The sequence below is a fragment of the Pteropus vampyrus genome, unplaced genomic scaffold, assembly GCF_000151845.1.
Source record: "Pteropus vampyrus isolate Shadow unplaced genomic scaffold, Pvam_2.0 Scaffold74, whole genome shotgun sequence".
Lineage (NCBI taxonomy): Eukaryota > Metazoa > Chordata > Mammalia > Chiroptera > Pteropodidae > Pteropus > Pteropus vampyrus.
The window spans coordinates 3335017-3343046 of record NW_011888855.1 but is presented as its reverse complement, the minus strand read 5'-3'; the positions used below and the strand labels follow the sequence as shown (position 1 = coordinate 3343046).

Sequence of the window (8030 nt, the reverse complement as noted above, 5' to 3'; positions counted from 1 at the left end):
CCCTAGGGAATTATATTTGTTCAAAAAATTAAAAATTTTCTCTAACCTTGTAATAATTAATCCATTCATATGATCTCATCTTCTTATAATTAATACATTGATATATAAGCTATGTAAATTATCTTGTCAGGTAATAGAAAATAACTGGACTCAAAATCATAGATAATCTTTTTCTTCTTGTTGGTAGAACAAATTAAGAAAGTTGGCATCTATAGTTGATTTATTTTCTAAAAAAATACAAAATTTCATTCTTTAACAGTAGTATGAAAATAGCATAATATAATATTATTACTCTCCGACCAATGAGCATTTAGGCTGATTTCTATATTGCACTATTACAACATCCTGTGAGAAACATCTTTGTATACATTTTTTTTGGTAAATACATGCAAATAGGAGAGATAGAATTCCAAATAGAATTGGAATTTCTATGTAAAAACATATGTAGATTTTACATATTAAAAGAGAAATTGCTCTCTTTAAAGGTTGTGCATTTATAGTGGTATAACAGAATATCTGTTATCCAGTGTGATCACCAATATTGCATTTAAAAAACTAATAATTCAATGGTTTTAGTATGGTCACTGAGTTGTCTGACCATCAACACAATGTAACTTTAGAACATTTTCTTCACTCCAAAAAGAAACCTGTACCCCTTAGCAGTCAGTCCTCATGCTCCCCTTACTCCTAGTCTCCCAACCTAGGCAGCTACTAATCTACTCTCTGTAGATGTGCCTATTCTGGACACTTCACATTAATATAATCACACAATATATGATCTTTTGTGTGTGACTTTTTTTCACTTAGTATAACATCTTCAACATTCATCTATATTGTAGCATGTACCAGTACTTGATTTCTTTTTATGGCTGAGTGTTCCATTGAATGGACAGATCGCCTTTTGTTTATCTATTTCATCAGCTGATGGACATTTGGGTTGTTCCCACTTTTTGGCTATTCTGAATGTAATGCTGCTATAAACATTTGGGGACAAGGTTTTTTTTTTTTTGAGGATGTATGTTTTTGTTTCTCTTGGGTATATACCTTGGAGGGGAATTCCTGGGGGTTCATATGGTTACTGTACGTTTAACTTTTTGAGAAACTGCCAAACTGCTTTCAAAAATGGCTGTACCATTTTACATTCCCATCAGCAATGTATGAGGATTCTAATTTTTCCACATCCTCACCATCACTTGTTATAGTCTGTCTTTTTGATTCTATCCTAGTGGGTATAAAGTTGTATTTTATTGAGATTCTGATTTGCTTTCCTTAATGAGTAATGATATTGAGCATCTTTTCACTATGTGCTTTTATTCTATTTGCATATCTTTTTTGGAGAAATGTCTATTTAGATCCTCTACTCATTTTTAATTGGGTGGTCTTTTTACTATTGAGTTGTAAGAGTTCTTTACATATTTTGGATACAAGTCCCTTGACAGATATATGGTTTGTGAATACTTTTTCCCATTCTGCCTGAGGTATTTTCACTCTGACATTGCATTTTGTCAATCTTTTAATTAATGTCAATCTGATTGGCAGAAAAGTTGTCTCATTGGCTGATTTGTATTGTATTTTCCCTAGGCTGAACACATTTTTATATGCTATTAACTATTACTGGTGCTTCTGACATATGTTGCCTGGTTCAGTGTTTTGCCAACTTTTGATTGTCTGCTCCTTTTGTTTCAAAAAGTCTAGCTAACAAACATTTGAGTAAAATATTCTGTTCTGGCCTCTTCCTAGATGTAAGAGCCTGGAAATTTCGGTTTGAATTTTTCTGATATTCAGGAGATTTCCCTAGAATGTGGCACTGCAGGGAGGGCTGGCCCCCAACGCAGCTCCAGGTCCAGGGGCCACCACCTTCTTTCCTTTTTTGTTCCCTAAGGCAGCGCACAGGGTGCCCATACCCTGGCTCTCACAACCACACTCCTTCCGTCTCCCTCCCCTTCCCCCAGTGAACCAGGGAGCCCAGGTACCAGCAGAAGGAGCAGCCTCTGAGTGGGGATGTCCCTGTGGTCCTGCTGGTTCCTTGCTCCATGCTCCATGCCCCATGCAGAGGGGTGAGCTAAATGAGGGTCCCAAGGGTCTAATAATTAACAATTTTATAATAAAAATTGCTATTCTAAAAACAAATGCTATTAGTATTAACTTTTAAATAGGCAAACCCATCACAATTGCCATACAATTAACTTGCAAGTAAACTTTTGTAACCCACTTATAAGTTTGGAAGACTGTTCTGTCAAGTCTGAGTTAATTTGATCCTAGTCTTTACATTTGTTAACTACTGGTTATAGCTGTAAACTGTCATATGAACACAGTCAGTCTGAAGTTAGGAATTTAATTTTTGAAACTATAAAGTATATAAACTATCTTGATCTTGAGCTTGCTGGGGAAATCAAGCTAAATTTAGAATGCAGTTTTCCAATACAATTCACTACACGATGGAAGATTACAAATCTAAATGATGGTCATTGTTAGCCCCAAAGCAACCCAAAACCAAACTAAAACAAAACAGCAAAATAAAAACATAAATGAAAACAAAATGAACAAATCCAGGCAAAAACTGGATAGCTTATCAAGACCAAGCCATATTATCCCCATGGGAAGTCTCATTTGAACGCCTAGATTTTAGGAACAGGATTTAGTTGAATAAGACAGATCAATGGGGAAAACAAAAACTTTGGAAAAGGTCAAATTCATTTTGGGCCTTAATGCTCATTAATTTACCTTAAACCAAGTCTTCTTAATATATAATGGAATAAATAATTATGCTTTATTATTTTCATAATTTAGTCATCCTTTTTCTTCTAATATTAAAAATAGTAGAGAGAAAACATAATTGTCAGATGCAGTCATAATAAATTCTGCTTATTGTGTTTTGACGGGCATTTCTTAATCAAGATTAGTCTAATAAATTTGTTTTTCATTAAGGCTGTAAGCCAAACATCTTTGCATAAGTAAAATAAATGCTGCCCTAGAAGTTAGGATACTTGGACTCAGATTCTGACTCTCACTTGAGGAGGAGTTTGGGTCTTACCTGGTCACTTCAAGGTCTTCAAGGTGTCCCATGTACCATGAGTCTCTCTCTCTCTCTCTCTCTCTCTCTCTCTCTCTCTCTCTCTCTCTCTCTCTCTCAGAGCACTATGTAAGGAGCAACATAAAACACTTACTTGAAAACACTTTAAACCATAAAAACTAGTACTCATCTCATGGCTTTGTTGTGAAGATTAAATGAATTAAAATTTGCCTGGTGCCTGACGTACAGTAATTGTTCAGTTAACATTAATCATTATGATTGTTATCCTTGCTTTCACATTTAAACCTATACCATCTTTTCTACACCAGCAAACAACATTTCACCTTGGGAAAAATGAGACAATAAGTATATAGGAACATTAAATTCAACTTTACAAGTGGATGAATTAAAAACCATCTGACAGTCACAAATCACTTGCCCTCTAAGTCATTTTGATCTTATCCTTTTACATCTGGTAACATTATTCTCAGAAAATACGAATAGTTAGTGTGGATTTCCTATTAAAAGAGAAACCTCAGTTTTTTTATTTGCTCTTTGACTGTTTCTCTGAGTAAAGACATTTATATTGGCTGATTCCTAGTTCTGAGCACTGTCTTCTCATGCACTTCTCAGAGTTCCCCACAGCAGGGCAGAGCAGCACCACGAAACGAACGTGAGTCAGGGCTGAGCTGTGGGAATGCCCTCCCCTCTTGGATTCGGCAGTCTAATAAGAAACTCTATGAATGCTGAGTTTCAAGCTGTCCTTATTAATTTTACGGGTCCTTCCTGGAGAACATTCATGCCCTCCAAGCATTTTGTGTGTATGTTTGTTCAACATAATCAAAAGGACAGCAACTTAATGTTTTAAAACTGGCTGTTGTTTTGTCGGATGCATTCTTCCATGGGAGGTAAGAGAACCTTGTCCTTGAGACAACCACTAGTTTTGCTGTTGTGACTGAGCATCCCTTTGAGAAACTATTGACTTGATGCTACTACTGCTGGGCTTTTCAATCCTTAAGTATAGGAGCAAAATTATAAAAGGACCCGCCCACAGCTACATGTTTTCACAGCCTGTTTGATATTTACACAGAGACGCAGACATTTTGTTGAGGTTTTCCTTACATCCTGACTAATCTGTAGGTAGGTCTCTGTGTGGACACAAACAAATTAAAAAAATAAAAAATAAAAATAGTAAATGGCCATATAAGGGCAAAATGTTCCAATGACTATTTAGTTGCACACCTAATCACTTAATATTAATTTTCAATCGTGGCAATGTTTTCAGACAAATGCTATCATGGAAGATAGCATTTACTTTTCCACCTTGCTCTCCATAAAGCTAGGGCCTTCACTGACACCAATATTTTTCTATGATTTAATTAATGCAAAAAAAAAACCCCCACAAAAACCTTTCTAACCCCTATTACAAGCAATTTATAGTGTCTGCAGTGTGTGTGTGTGTGTGTGTGTGTGTGTGTGTGTTTAGGGCTTGTTTGGCAGACTCACATACAAGCCAACAAATATTAGTTAAATACCATGTATTGAACACTACTAAAATGGGGGACTTCAAACAAGTAAAGAATGTAGACTTTATGAATGTAGTTTTGGGTTGAGAGATAAGACACAGGAGATAAGACCTGTAAATGTTAAACTAGTATTAGCATTCTAAATTTTTACCATTGAAAATGGATAAGCACTAAGGTCTTTCCAGTTCTACAATTCTGATCTACAATAGAAGACAAAGACTATGTAATCAGATGCTAAATTTTATGGCATAGCTCTAAGTACTGCCTTGGAAAATTTATGATGACAATAATGAGCCAAGGTGACTTTTTTGGTTCTAAAAATTGTTACTAATGATTAATTAAGATACAAAAGGAAAATTTCTTATCTTTTTCATTCCTTTTCTTAAAAAACACAGAGTTTTTTCCAATTTCTGTGTGCTTTTTACTATATTCTCAGCAAAAAGTACTTGAGATAAAAACTGAGGATCATAAGCCATTCTCAGTACTCTTTTAAGGTATATTTATCATCTTAAAAGTTGGCTTTCATTTTAATTTAATCAACAAATATTTTGGGGGCCACCTACTGTGCACAAGATACAGGGAATATAAAGACATATAAGATTAGGTCTTATTGTTTTACATTATACATATTGACTTTATTATATTTATTGTGATTTCTAAAGAAAAGTACTAATTGTGGAATATATTCTGCCTAGTCTTTTCTCTCTTGGGATAACAAAACATAGGGAATGCTTTTCTTGTGTGTCCACATAAAAGAGCCACAATATCTGTGGCTTCTCAGAAGTCAGTGGCTATTCTCAGACCGTAATTTCAATACTGGCAGACTCTACTACACAAATACTTCCAAATCCACATCCCTAGCTTTGAACACTTCTGAATTCCAGCCATAAAAACCACTTAGTGGAAATGCATTTGGATATCCTGCTTACCTCAGATGAACTTAATTGTGTCATTATTATCCACGTCCCTTTCCCCAACAGAATTCTCTAATGGTGTGTTTGTCTAGGGTTGCAACTTCTGAGTCATCTTAGACTTCTTCCTTATATAGCATGATCAGTCACTAAAGCCTGTCAATTCTTACTCTGTAATTTCTCTAGCGCTAGACCCCTTCTTTTGACTTCTGAAGTCATTGCTCTAAGTTTAAGCCTTTGTCTTACCTCCTTACCTTCAGGCTCTCTGTTCTCTCTTATAGCCAGCCACCATTTTTATATTAACCTTCCGAAAGCATGACTTAGATCTCTAAAGGTGTTTCCAGTTCAAAGATATTATAATTCTATTACTCAAGAACATTTAGAACTTCCCTGTTATTTAGATGATCGAGCCCAAATTGGCATTCAAAATATTTCCAGTCTAGTTCCAACACAACACACGTTTCCAGTGATGTCATCCATTATGCCCATATTGGAACCCCCGCAGCAGTTTTGGTAGTGCATTCATGCCTTAGCATTCTTCCACATCTTGTTTATTTGCTGTTTTTCTCTGTATTTACATGTTAATCACCTGTCCAAGCTGAGCCCTGGTATCAGTTTTTCTTTTTTAATTGAATCTTCCTTGACTTTTATACGCAGTGTTCTCTCCACCGGTTGAATCAACAGCAATGTCTGTGCTCATATATAGGCTTGTTGTGTGTAAGATGTTTATAATTCTCCCATTTAAATGGAGGCTGTCCTTTATTGTCTATGTCTTCTGTTGCAGATAAAGCAGCTCTCAGGACATATCTGTTGATCGGCCAACTGAACAAATGATTTAGTAAATAGAAATGAATGAAAAGATAGGCCAAGCTGACTCGGACTCAAAACCTTGTATATAATTTTGATTACTTAAAAGTTCGAGAATGACATTATGTTCCTCCCAAATGCTTTGACTGGACTGTAGTCAAGTCAGGAAGATATCATCTGTCCTTCTGGAGGAAATTATAGGCTTGGGAAGTTAGTCAGGAAGTTTCTGCTGAAGTGCCCAAAGGGTGCCTTTTGAGCCTCAAGCCTCTGAATATTCCATGAAGACTACAAGACATTTACAGAGAAATAAGAGTTCAAGATTTGTCTTTGCCCTGTCCAGAATACATTGAAAACCAAAAGTCAACATCCCTAATCTTCCTCCCAGACTTCTGAGAAATGTCTCTACCAAGAAGGCCCGAGCATCCCTCTGCATTCAGTCTACAGGTTTTCACAAATATCCCCCAACCCGTGCTGGAGGTTCATCATTGCAGTTGCCAGCTTCAGTTTCGGTGTGGGGCACTCTACCCTCAGAGCTGTCCAAGTGCATGGCATGATTGGAATTACCTTAGGATTCAAGGCAAAGAGTTTACCTGCCAAACTGACACACATACAAGTCCTCTCAGTACTTCAGGGTCTATGTAGTAACTTCCTGTGGGTAATGGAACTGAGAGGGAAACTAATTGACTCACTTTGTATTCTCTTTAATGACAATAATATGCACCATTAAGGCTTGTATATTTGTATGGAGTAAGCATGATGAAATATTAAAATGTTATTTTGTTGTATTTTTAGGTTGTTTTATTGTGCTGTAGTTCAAAAAGTGAAATGAAGAATTTGACTACAGACCTTCATTCTCTTACTAATCAGTCGTTTGTGTACATGGTTGAGATATTTCCCTTTGGCCCATTTTCTATGATCATCACTACTGTAATTCTGTGAGGTTGCTGACCAAACAAGTTTACTTCTAGAAGTTCTAATTATGCCACCTTTCTATGATTTGGTTCCTATTCAGCAGCCAAAGGAACTTCCTCTCTCCTTTCACATGCTTGTTGTTTGGGAAAGAAAAAGAACCTTTTTTTGATACTGTGATAATGATTTAGTGTGAGGCTAGGATTTCGTAATAATCAAAGAATACGCCTACAAATATTCCTCTATTTCTCCTTTTCTTAGGAAGTTCACTGAATAGCACTGTATCAGAGCCTCTGCTTCTGCTTCTTTAATGCCCAAGCAAAAGTATTGTGTTTGCTCAGTCTCCCCCTCCAAAAATACTCCCTCTAGAACTGTTTGACATTTTCTAGTCTTTGAAGATTCTCAGGTGCTGTGATTTCTAGTGAATCTTGGTTAATTTTAAACAAATGACTACTTAATGTTAGTACCACTATGGTGACAGAAGCACATTGAGAAATTAGTAACATTAATAAATGACTGACACATAGTGCAGGATACTGAAGACAACTCTTTTGACCAGGAACCATTCATTCATTCATTCATTCATTCATTCAGCAAATAATTCAAAAGCACCTGCTTTGTACCAAGAGGCCATGCTAGTAATTGAGGATAAAATGAGGAGCAAGGTAAGAAAATTCATCTTTATGGATCTTATGTTTTAGTAGGCAAGACAGATGATAAGCAAGTAGACAAGTGAATAAATAACCACTGCACATTGTATTATGCGTTATTAAGGAAATAACCAAGCATTGCAATGGGTGGTCATGGAAGGCTTCTCAAAAGAGGTGACATTTATGTTGAGATTTGATGACTATAAAGAAGCTA

General features: G+C 36.0%; 1 long non-coding RNA gene across 1 annotated transcript in view; it reads left to right on the top strand.

Moving 5' to 3' along the window:
- The window catches only part of LOC111741136, a 20232-nt gene extending 13190 nt beyond the window's left edge, over nt 1-7042 (top strand). Inside the window, exon 3 of the long non-coding RNA XR_002780896.1 lies at nt 6235-7042. This is a non-coding gene — a long non-coding RNA (uncharacterized LOC111741136). The remainder of the gene's footprint in view (nt 1-6234) is intronic.
- Nucleotides 7043-8030: the final 988 nt, after the last annotated feature.